Genomic DNA, 13356 nt, shown 5'->3' with positions numbered 1-13356 from the left:
GTGAAACAAAAAAAAAGTCGTCGCACCCCCCCCCCCCCCCCCCCTCCCTCTATTTCCCTAAATAACTAATGTGCTGCGAAACATCATCAGGTGTGCTGCGTGAAATTATTTAATGTCACTTCGTTGGTCTGAAAATGACTGTTTATTTACTCCAAATAATGTATCTTTCATCATCTAACAATGCCACCGACTTATAGTGACAGGGAGCAAATTCAAATGCTATTCCACTAGATGGCAGAAGATACAATTAATGTGTTGCGCCCAATCACACAACAGAATAATAGTTTTTTGTAAACAGGCACAGATTTCACATTCAGTCAGTTTGTGTGTAAATTGATGCGAGATCATCATTATTTCAGTGTACATATATTTTGCAACATTTTGGTTTGGTGATGTGACATTTTTCTAATGTAAACTATATGGCCTGGGGTCAAAAAGGTTGTGAAACACACTGTATTGTGGACTGACGGTTTTGTGAAAATTCCAATGTTTCATCAGATTGGAATTGTACGGCATGAAATTAGAATGCACATTCTTTTGGAGTACAGTAATGTTTTTTTGTGTGAATGAGCTCTCTATCAGAGGTCATAATGGCAGAGTCTGTATTTTTTGGTGTGTGCATGCATTTGTCTTCTTGTGGTACTTCAGAGTCACCAGAAAAGTGAAACTGGACTTTGTGGTGTGGATCAGCTTGCCGCTCTCTAGCGCTGCTGCACCAAGAACATTCTGTTCTGAGCAGACGCAAGCCACATGTTGTCAATTATTTATTTCCCTTCTCATTTAACTTGAACATTTAGCATGTATATACAGAAACTTCATGCAAAAGCCACCAGAATAAGACAGATGTAAAAGTCTTGACTATTAACTCTTCTGACTCATTTGACCGCTCATAGCCTGCCGCCACCTCACAGACAGGCAGCATCAAATTAAATGATTAAAGTTCATCAGTTGTTCATGTGTACGTGTAGACTGTGGTCATCTGATGTAAAACTCCAGTTATGAAAATATTACAATGCTCTATTTTAGTCATGTGCGGCTTGTGTTAGTTCATCTACTGCATAGTTGGAAAATCCAATTAAAGGACTGTGAATGTGAGTGTTGTTGTTTAATCCCCCCCATGCAATTTTTTTGCGAGCGTAACGTAACTCCATTACCTCCTTTGTCCACAATTAATGTAGTTTTAAAGTTGTGTAATGGTCCAACTGAAGTATTCAGATGTAATTTTATGTATTGCCTGTTTTGAAAGCAGCTACATCCCAACTAAAATCAAATTCTGCTCGTTTGTTCACGAATAAGCGTTTTATATTCAAATCACACCCCTTGTTTTTTCCTTAACCCAAACCCCCATGTATGCTGATATTAAGATAAAGTTAAGCTGCAGTTACATTCATTTAAGTACAGCATTTAGGAAAAGTAAAAAAAACCCAATACATTTAAACACGTGCATGCCTGTTGTTATGCTTTGCTTTTATTTGAGCATGTTTCCTTTGTCCATCCATCTATTTTCTACACTGCTTTACACTACACCAGGGTCGCGGGTATGCTGGAGCCTATCCCAGCTAACTGGTTGCCAGCCAATCGCAGGGAATACGTATAGACAAACATTAGCAAACAAGCATTCACTGACATTCGCACCTAAGGGTAATTTAGAGTCTTCAATTAACCTACAATGCGTGTTTTTGGAATGTGGAAGGAAATCGGAGTGTCCAGAGAAAACCCACGCAAACATGGGGAGAACAAGCAAACTTCACACGGCCTTAGTCCAGATAGCAGCCCATGACCTCTGAACTGTGAGGCGGTTGTGCTAACCACTGCTTATTTAAAGTTTATATATATTAACAAGATGAAGACTGTCAAACTGCAAAGACAAAAAAGTCAGTTTGAGTTCTGCACTGTAGTTAGTTTATAATTGAAGGCTCCATGTGCATGTGCAAACTGTTTGCAATACACCACACAAACATGGTTCAGTAGCACCAAATGACTGTGTTTATGTCATTATTATTAAATGCAGTGAGGGTTAAATATGATTTCACTGCCTACGATTGATTAATAAAATCATAATTGTTTTACAGAAAAGCATATAAATAGGCTCTTTATTACTGTGGATTACCGGTAATTTTCCAACTGTTCATGGGACAGGCTGGTGAGCAGTCTCGAAAAAGAGTGCTTGGTGTCTACAGCAGTGCTTGCAACTCTGTGATGAAGTGGATTTGCATAATAGTGCTTTGAACTAGCATTAACATATACATACAACAATCACCACGGTCTAGTAATGTTCAAGAGGTGCAAATGGCATGTCACTGATGGTCTCGCGGTTCACTTGGTTGGCTTCTGTGCAGGCAGCATGGGTTCAGTTCCCACTCAGTAACAGTGTGACTTTGAATGGTTTTCTGTCTCTCTGTGTCTTGTGATTGATTAGCAGCAAGTCCAAGTTCTTTGTGATGAGATTAGGTTGTCCAGAATAAGCGTGTTGGAAAATGGTTCCCTGCTATTGGTGGGGATAAGGGCCAAGCCCCACCGCTAATAGCAAATTTCTGTGAATAACTGACTTTCTTTTTCTAAAAGTGATTAGAATTGGCGATATTAATTGCTTAAACCAAAACTATGATCCCAAAACACTTTGATAACATTTCAAAGACATACAAACATTGAAAACATTGCTGTCTCCTTCATAATACAATACTGTCAACAGTTTACAGCTTACAGCTAAGCATGTAGATATACAATGTACAGACAGTACCTGTACATACACGTCAACAGTTCTGATAATGTTGATGATTAGAGCTGTCCACAAATCAGTGGTGACTCAAATTAGGATTCGAGTGGGCCTGAGAAAGTGATCTTCGATTCAGCATTTTTGAACCCAAATCTGAACAAATCGTAGAAAAACACACTAGTTATTTTATTCTGATGAGCTAAAAAATACAATATTCATTTTTAGCTGAGCAACATCCTTTTTGACTTGCGCATACAGTAGTTTCTGCACATGTAGTTCATTTTTACAGTTGATCAAGGATCACGAATGCAAATAGCCATAGCCCTCCATTGATGCGATGATCTCTGGGGAAGGAGGCGGCCGATAGCCAAGCCCGACGATTTGCACGGATGTACATGGCAGCGCCGCAACCGGAAAGGAGTCGTCACTCGAGGGGGACGGCGTCCGTGGCAAAGTGAATGGGAGCAAGCTTGAGCAGGATCCAACACAGCGTGGCAGAGATTGTATGCTACCCAGCTAGCCAGCCAGCTAGCTGCCTAGCTAGCTGGAAAGGAGGCAGCTGGTCCAAGCCAGCGAGGACTTACGGCACCAAGACAGGTGCAAAACTAACCTACCTTTGGCCCTTTATCTGGGTTGGAGTAAGCCATTTAATCCTAAAAAGGAATACTTTTCCCGAGGGACAAGTGGCAACCAAAACGCGCCAGCATAATCTCTTTCTGGTTCAATAGCTAGTTTTCAAACAATCAAACTGGATTTTTCATTTGACAGGGCTGTACACCAACTTTTTCAGTTGGCCATACCAGCACATGATTTGGTCGCACCCTTTTTGGGGAGGTACAGCATGACCATATATTATATGGTCATGCTGTATATATATATATATATATATTATATGGAAAAATTGCAGTTGAAATCATGACTAAACAATGATGAATTGTTAAAAATAAATGCGTACCTGATCAACACTAGTCTTGCATGATGAAAATTGTCTGGAAAGCTGATTTCCTTCCAGAATAACACAAACTGTTAAACATATCGTACATTTCTGATTGCTGTTCTTAATTGTAGAGCATGATTATGAAGAAAAAGTAGTCCCAAGAGAATCCATGTGTGAATCATTGTGGTACTAAACATTATTAGAACGATCTTTAAACTCTGCGGAAAAATAGAAGGATGGATGAACAGACTGACGGGCGGACAGATGGATGGATAGATAGATAGATAGATTAGGTGTGGAATGGTTCATAAAATCCACGGTTTGGTTCGCATCTGAATTTTGTGGTCAGTTTTCGGTTTAGTTTGCAACGGGTTTACGCTTCGGAAAATAAATTATTCTTGTATCAACTTTTTTTTTTTACATTTACTTTTTAAAAATGTACGAGTACATCTTCACAACATTATTATTTTTTATTTTTGTATTGTTATTTAAATAGTTTCTTATTATTCAGAAATATATATTTGGTGTTCTATGTCAGTGGCATATAGTGATAGGCAAAACAAATGTTCCATTGGCTGGCAAAAGGTACAATAAAACTGGATCCACTGTTGCCATTCATACAACAGAATAGGTCATGGCTTGCTGCAAAAATATCAGCTTTGTTAAATGAAACAACTTTGATACTTATGACATTTTTGTTTGGTGGTTTACTGTTGGGCGGCACGGTGAGCGACTGGTTAGAGCGTCTGCCTCACAGTTCTGAGGACCCGGGTTCAATCCCTGACCCCGCCTGTGTGGAGTTTGCATGTTCACCCCGTGCCTGCGTGGATTTTCTCCGGGCACTCCGGTTTCCTCCCACATCCCAAAAACATGCATGGTCGGTTAATTGACAACTGTAAATTGCCCGTAGGTGTGAATGTGAGTGCGAATGGTTGTTTGTTTCTATGTGCCCTGCGATTGGCTGGCGACCAATTCAGGGTGTTCCCCGCCTCCCGCCCGAAGATAGCTGGGATAGGCTCCAGCAGCTCTCGACCCTACTGAGGATAAGAGGTAAAGAAAATGGATGCTACCAGGAACTCAAAGTTCCTGGGCTGGTTTGTGGAATAGCCCCTATAGTTTGAATATGAAATCACATCCACATTATGTTCTTATATCATACACCCCCTGCCAAAATTCATAATCTGCATTTATCAAAACAATGTGGAGCGTGACTAAAATTTCCCCAGATTTGTGTATGTTCGTCTACACATGCATCTAGGGTAGGGATGTCCAGATCAAACTTTTTCACTTCCAATCCAATGCCAATATTGCAGCCTTGAGTTTTGGCCAATACAGATATTGGTCCGATCCAATATCAGCAATAATCGTACACACTTATTTTGCAGTATGGAATGTTAGAAAAGGCTTGATGAAGTGATATTACTCAAACCGCGACCAATAATCAGCAGCAGTAGGTATGACAAAAACTTTATTCTTATCCAACGGGTTACATAAAGGAACGTTAAACATAGGAATGACTACAATTTAATAAAATAAATAAAAATTATTTTAGGAAATCTGAAAAATAACTCAAATTAAACCAATAATAACAAAATATATATATTTAAATTACAATGTAACCACAGCTGATGAAAAATAAGCATATTCTACAATTTATTAAATGCAAAATAAATGAGAAAACCATTTAAAATCACCTAAAAAATTATAAATACAAATTATACTTTTAAACTGCAAAATAACAATTCAAGTAAAATTCAGTTACTCTTTACTGTCAGTGTATGGTGAGAAAAGCATTTGGTTTCTCCAAAGGTGCAGCTATGCATCTGGGGTGTAGTTTTATTGATAATGTCGCAGCGGATCGTAATAATGTAGTGAGGCTATAGGGTGCTTGTACTGTCCCTGTTTGTGTGTGCCTGTTGGAATTTTCTGTTCCTGCTGTGCATGTATTGACCTCTGAGGGGAAGTGTAGTGCACGCAATGAGATACACACTTGCAGTAACAATCTTGTTAATATAACTTGTTTTTCACAGAGTTTGAAGAATATATGCCAGAGTATTGTTATATTTCCTGTTTGCATGTGTTTATACAGTATTTGTGTACCAATATTCATTATTTTGAGAGATATGCGCTGCGAGTTCAATGCTAGTTTTCGTTAGCTCGTCAATTGTGTTTTTTATTCATTGCGTGTTAGCTTTGAGCTAGCGAGTTTTGTCAACAAAAACTAAGAAAGAAAGGAAGTCTGTGATTTAGTTGAATATTCAATAGCTGTAATTCTTTTGTTATGCGAGTTTAGTTTTACAGTGAACTTCAACTGGCGTTTTCAATAAACAAATTTAAGCAAGAAACATTCACTCTAACTCCTTGCTCCTATGTTAGCACCTTAACAAGCTGTTGTGATCACGTGGGCTCTGCATGCCGTCCTGGCACTGCTGGATAGAATGTGCTGGAGCAGAGCATAGAATAAGCTGCTTGGATAGGAGTGGCCACGGAGGGAAGTGAGCCGGCATCCAAGTTAAATTCCGCAAGAGAGGATACAGATTGGCGTTCCCGTTGATCCACCTCACAAATCTACGCTCCCTACCCAACAAAATAGAGGTTCATCTTCTGATAAAGACCAGTAAAGACTTCGGACGTTCCGCCGGCCTGTGCTTTACGGAGACTTTGCTTTGTGAGGCTGTCCACGACGGCGCCCTAATGCTTCCCATAATGCTTTTGAGTGCATGCATGTTCATGACAATAAAGGTGATTCTTCTTCTTCTTAATTCACTTAATACCAACATACAGGCAAGAACTTAAATGGGCGAAGCCTACAGTGAAAACAGTGAAAAAGTGGACCAATGAAGCAAAGATAGAACTTCGAAGCTGTTTAGACTGCACAGACTGGAATGTCTTTGAAAATTCAGCTGGCAGCCTGGATGAATATATGGACACTGTAACATCTGATATCAGTTTCTGTGAAGAGGTGTGTGTACCAACAAAGTCATTTTGCACATTCAATAACAACAAAATGTGGTTCACTGCCAAACGTAAGCAACTTTACCATGCTAAAGAGGATACATATTGAAGTGGGGACAGGGCCCTGTATAATCGCACTAGAAACCAGCTGACTAAAGAAATTAACATTGCAAAGAGAAACTATGCAGTAAAGTTAGAGAAACACCAATTACAGGCGACGATCCCCCCCAAGCTGAGAACAATAGTAGACTAGGGGACGACTTGAACACCTTCTACTGCAGATTTGAAAAGGACACTTTCACACCCCACAGCCACCATGCCTCACCAACGACCCCAATCACACCACGAACAGGATGCAAGACGCACAACAACAAAAGATTAACAAAGCGGCAGGCCCAGACCTTGTGTCCCCATCCTGCCTCAAAGTCTGTGCGGACCAGCTCGCTCCAGTCTTCACACAGATCTTCAATAGATCTCTGGAACTATGCGAAGTACCATCCTGTTTCAAACGCTCCACCGTCATCTCAGTCCCCAGGAAACCTGCAATCCCGGGTCTGAATGAATACAGGCCTGTCGCTTTGACATCTGTGGTCATGAAGTCCTTTGAACGGCTCGTGCTGAACCATCTCAAGAGCGTCTCAGGTCCTCCTGCAGTTTGCCTACCGAGCAAACAGGTCTGCGGATGATGCAGTCAACATGGGACTGCACGTCATCATAGAACACCTCGACGGCGCGAGGACCTACGCAAGGATCCTGTTGGTGGACTTCAGCTCTGCGTTCAACACAATCATCCCTGAACTCCTCCAAGCTTCTCCTGCTCAGCATCTCGCCTGCCATCTGCCAGTGGATTTACAGCTTCCTGTCGGGCAGGACACAGCAGGTGAGGCTGGGGGACACCACCTCATCTCCACGCACCACTAGCACCGGGCTCCCCCAAGGTTGCGTCCTCGCTCCGCTGCTCTTCTCTCTCGACACAAACGACTGGACCTCAACGCACCCGGCTGTCAAACTCCTGAAATTTGCAGATGACACCACAGTCATCGGCCTCATCAAAGACGGTGACTAGTCTGTGTATCAACAGGAAGTGAAGCGCCTGGAGATGTGGTGCGGTCGACACAACCTGGAGGCATCCTTCGCTACAGCTGCCCCTCACGCTGTCCAACTGCCTTGTGTCAACCGTCAAGACCTTCAAGTTCCTGGGAATTACAGTCTCTCAGGACCTGAAGTGGGGGTTCAACATCAACTCCATCCTCAAAAAGGCCCAGCAGAGGATGTACTTCCTGCCGCTTCTGAGGAAGCATGGCCTGCCACAGGAGCTGTTAAGGCAGTTCTACACAGTGGTCATCGAATCAGTCCTGTGTTCTTCCATCACAGTCTGGTTTGGTGCTGCTAAATAAAAGGACAAACTCAGACTGCAACGGACAATCAAAACTGCTGGAAAGATTGTCGGTACCCCCCTACCCACAGCTTGAGAACTTGCATGCTGCCAGAACTAAGACAAGAGCATGCAAAAAATCCCCTTGGACCCACCACATCTTGGTCACCAACTCTTCCAGTGCCTTACCTCAGGTAGGCGCTTCCAAACAATTCAAACTAAAAGTAGCAGAAATTCCAACAGCTTCTTCCCTCTTTCCATTAACTTCTTAAACAGTTAACTTACAATTCCATTGCAACATTGCTGCCGATTTCTTTTTTTGTCTTGAGTTTGCTGTCACATTTCTGTCGGGCCAATTATACTTGTATATTATTCGTGCACTCACTGTAGTAGTCTCGCCACGCTGCACTATTTGCATATCTGTTGTTGACCAATACTGGCCACTCATGTGCCTGAGTAGCATCTGCACCATTAGCGCAATCGACTGAGTCGTATCTGCAATATTTGCACAATCGACATTGTCCCAGATTATCAGACTACTAGTCACTTTTAACTGCATACATTTCTTGAAGTCTCTGCGCCCTTTGCACAATGGTCCTTGCACCGGACTATTGCTCTATTAGTCAACCAAACTGCTCTCATTGCTAGAGAACTCTGCATCTTTTTGCACAATTTTCAAAAAAAAATAATTCCAGATTTCTAGCAACCTTTTATTGCTCAGTGACTGTTTTTGTCTTTATGTCCCAAAAGTATTCTCGGTCAATTGAGTGTCTGTTGTCGTACTAGAGCGGCTCCAACTACTGGAGACAAATTCCTTGTGTGTTTTTGATATACTTGGTGAAATAAAGATGATTCTGATTCTGAACTGTGCTGCCTGCATTGAAGTCAGCACAGTGGACCACTACACCATCAGTGACACATTTGCCTATTAAAAACACAAGTGCATTTGGTAAAAGAAACATGTTTGACTGCTTCTAATAGTCATGGTAGGGGCCTTTTTTTTTTTTTTTAATTTTTTTTTAAATAAAATCCAGTACAGTAAATTGTTTTCGTAGCAGTATTTATTTCAGTTGTATTTCACTTTGAAGTAAAGCATTGATGTTTAGTCTTTGTATCTCTTTCAAACATTTGTTTAGGTACAATTTTATGTGCAGTCCATTTTTAATGAATCATTATTTAAATACAGTTTGTTTGTTTTCCTTTATTTAAGCGCACTGTTAATGTTTATGACTATTAATCATGATTATTCCTTGTTAGGGAAAAAGCTTCATTTTTATTGCACTACTTTACAACACGTAATATGTAACAGTTTACAGCGCAAAATGATTCTTTAAGTAAGAATAAAGGATAAAAAACAAATGTACCTTACAAAATTCTACTTTACCAAGGGCTAACAGAATGAATATGCCTTTACATAGTGCAATCGCTAATTGTCACTTAATGGAAGCAAATAAAGTCAATGCATAAAAAGTAATAACATTAGGCTTTAAGCACCGACTTTTCGTTTAAAAATCCTGTCAATATAGTGACTTGTCAAGGACGGGTATAGGTCTCCGCTGTTCTGCGGAGACCTACTGTGCACGAATGACCTATTGGTCATTCGTGCACAGTAACAAACTGCAAAGAACTGGACAGTTGTGATTTCCCTCCATTTACTTCTGGTGTTTTTTTTACTGCGGTCAGGCCAGCTGAAAAGTTGAAGTCAAGGCAACCGTTACAGCTATTGTTATTGTCTTACCGTGACATGACGCCTCAATGCCAATTAGCTGAGAGGGCCAACAAAGCTTTATATATTACAACATTGGACATCAATGCCATTTTAAGCTTTTATTTTGAAGTTGACCACTGAGTGCGGTCTTAATGAAGCCTAACCATAGGTTTGCCCCCTGGTTGCTGGCTGACTGGAATGCGGGCTGCTACAAATGAAGCACTTTTCATATGCTGCAGTGCCCTCCATTTTAAAAAAGGCAGACGATCAGGCTCCTTTAATTGGGGCAGTCAAAATAGCGATCATGATTCAATTTGTATAAATTGTGCAGCTCTAATTTGGGTGTTGATGAACAAAATGAAATTGTCTGGAATTGGTTGACCGAGCTATACAAGGCGAAGTCAACATACTTTTGCAGTGCATGACAGTGAGGAGGACGTAGAAGCACATTTCATTACTGTATGCTGTTTAAAGTTGTCGGGAGCGTTCAAAGTTTTTTCTCTCTCACCAGAAGCAGTGTGTGCCTGCAATTATTTTCTGATCTTGTACTTTATGACTGTGGGACGGCCAGACAGTTTCATTTACCAGAAACTGTGTCCAATGAGCACATGACAGCGGTTCAGTTTTTTTATTTTTCCTGCATGCATTGATGACATGGTCATTTTGTGTGTGTGTGTGTCCGTGCGTGCATGCGCGTGTGAGGCTTTTTTTGAGTGAGTGTGTTAAACCGCTGCACACAGCTGCCCTATGTGTTCCAGCTGGATACCAGACAACGCAGGCAGCAGCAGCTGGAAAAATGGACAGAATGTTCTGGTGAGGGGTGGAGAGTGTTTGTGACCCAACAAGGCTGTTGAATTAAACATTAAGACGTTTTAGACCAAACTGCTTCAATCAGCGGCCTCCGAACTCCTCCCCGTGGAGGATAGTCCTCTAGAATCAAATACAAAATCCGTTCCCTCGGAAATTGTGTGTCAATGAGAGGCATACCAAAAATAGAAACAAACTGAGGTCTGTAACGCTCACAGCATAATATAGCTCTCCCCGGATACCATGTAAATACACTTGGGGCTGTGGGGTACATGAATGCCATCAGAGCAATGGGATTGGAAAATATGGTTCTTTGAAATGTTACTATGGCATCCTCATCACTACATCTTTGCTTATCTTAAGCTTTCTGTTAATGATATCACCTTTGCTTTATCCATCCATTTCGCTTTCACACTCGCATTCAAACTGTGAGGCAGAAGTGCTAACCACTAGCTCAGCATGTTGCAACCTTCAACAGAGAACCCGTTTAACATGGGGAATTACATTCCAGACCCACACACAATGGGTATTAGCAATAGAGAGACCATATAAAAAAACTTTTTTTTATGGTGTTTAAGCCCTCCTACACACGTAAAACACATTTAAACGTTTTAAAAAACACACATCTGTTTTAAAATACTTTTTAAAACAAGATGCTATGTGCTTATTTTTACTCTGTTTAATTTTACTGCAAAACTGACACAAAACAAAAGGAAATTCAACAGTGTATATTGAAACATCACAGTGTTCAACCAAACCACATACAGTATATAATAATGAAAGACCACTAGCTTAATGATAACAGGTAGTGCTAAATGCCATAGATGGGCTAATGGAAATTAGCATTGATGTTACGGTAATTATAAACATTCAAGTAACTGCTATTTTAATACACACGGAGCAGCAAACATACAAACAGAGCATACAACAATACTCACAGGTAGGGCTCTGACTCGCCCCCATTCACTTTGTAGTGACAATAATGAATTAATAATTAATCAAGAATTGAATCGTTACTCCTTGTACTATTCCGAAATAAAAGTCTAACAAATGAAAAATCTAACTTGAATATTTGAAAAGTATCTATTGAAGAGACTATGCTCGTACGTTTTGGCTGCCGCCTCTTCCTCGAGAAACACTTTTCTTTTAAGACTGGTTTACAACACTTTAACCAGGATCCATCACCGTACCTTGTTCAAAGGTACAGTAGAATTCTGGGTCTGTTTTGCGCCTGTCAGTGCTTTAAATCATTGATGCCTTGGACCAAGCGGCCACCTTTCTAGCTGGCCAGCTAGCTACCTAGCGTGCTAACTACCTCGTCGTCTTGCACGGCGTTAGATAAACTTTCTCCCGTTCATTCTGTCGAGGTCACCCCCTCCAGCGATGGCTTCTGTCCGGCTTTGGTTGTGGCGCTTACATGAATATTCGTCCAGCTCCTCGGAGCAAGGCTAATGGGAGCCTCCTTACCCGGTCGAGCGAGCGTTACCTCCTTAGCTCATTAGTTTGCGGGCTAGCGAACGTAATAGTTAAATTTCTTTGTTGTTTATGTCTCTGTTGTGCGGCGCATGGAGCAAGGGTTTGGAGCCCACTAGTGGCTAATACGTACTAGCCGTAGTAGCTAGTAGCAGGCCGCTTCGCATCGGCTTGCTTTGTGAGCCGCTCACCGGGTCACCACAACAAAGAGAATTTATCGAGTCCGGAAAAAAATATTTATATATTTATCGAACGGTAGGTTGCTATTGTAATTATCGTGACAGTCCTCCTCTGGCCCTTAGTTATGCTGCATTGCTTCCAGTATACCTCATTGCTGCTTGGCATGTTGCTGCACAACGTGATACTATAATGAAAAAGCGCAACTTTAATTCAGACTTGCCTGGACAGTGGTACCTTGACTTACAAGTTTAATTTGTTCCATGACAAAGATCTTAATTCAGTTTATTCGTATATCAAATCAGAATTCCCCACTGAAATGATTTGAAATGCTATTAAGTTACATTATTCTTAAGTCCAAGTACCACTGTATATTGTTAAAAGCCATAAAAAAAAAACATCGCTTAAAAGTATGCGATATAGCAGGGGCGCAAACAATGCCCCCCACACACACCCACCCCCCAAAAAAGCATCCCTTATGGAATTTGCCCTCATCATCTCCACAACTACTCATCCTCTGAATCTTATTCACACTTGGTTACTCTTCTCTTTCAACCTCATCATCGTTGAATGTCACAGTCATGAGATGCTTTGAGGCAGAAGGAGCATGGAAAAACAAGGGAGGGCCTAAAGAAAGGGTGAGGCGGCAGTAGAGGGAAGGATGGATGAAAGCGACCACAGAGCAGTTTGTGTTTCGAGGGTTAGTGGAGCACTGGTCTCCACTTTCTGAGACTTCGACCACTCCGCCACCCCGATGCAGTAAATCTGATCTCATTTTTTTTTTTGAACAGACCTACTGCACATATTCAAGACTGTGGCTTTCTTCTATTTTTTTCTCTGTCATTTAACTCCCATTAATATAACCATGAGAATTCTCCTCTCTTTCTGTGGACACGCATCTTTTCCACTATTCATATTCTTTCCCGTGTGTGTGTGTGTGTGTGTGTGTGTGTGTGCGTGGGTGTGTGTGTGTCAGCGCTCCCATCCACCCGCTCAGAATAAGTGGCACCAGACAGGCCATATAAGGAGTGGTTAGATCATTGGCCACACCGTTAGTAAAACAGAACCATATGTGTGCTTTGGGTGTTTGTGAGCAGCACTATAGCTTGAGTGTGCCTTTGCCGTGTGTGCGCGTGTAATTAAAACCACGTGTGTCCGAAGGTAGCAGAGGGAACAGGAGCTTGTTGCGAATAGACATGGTGAAGGTC

At 41.3% G+C, this 13356-nt stretch overlaps 1 protein-coding gene across 3 annotated transcripts in view; it reads left to right on the top strand.

Annotated features, from left to right (window-relative positions):
* The window catches only part of pkd1a (polycystic kidney disease 1a), an 81530-nt gene that overhangs the window by 784 nt on the left and 67390 nt on the right, over nucleotides 1–13356 (top strand). The gene's annotated exons all lie outside the window — the stretch shown is intronic.

This window comes from Phycodurus eques, chromosome 6 (genome assembly GCF_024500275.1).
Source record: "Phycodurus eques isolate BA_2022a chromosome 6, UOR_Pequ_1.1, whole genome shotgun sequence".
In the NCBI taxonomy this organism is placed as follows: domain Eukaryota; kingdom Metazoa; phylum Chordata; class Actinopteri; order Syngnathiformes; family Syngnathidae; genus Phycodurus; species Phycodurus eques.
The sequence above is the reverse complement of the archived record's forward strand: the minus strand, read 5'-3'. Positions and strand labels throughout refer to the sequence as shown.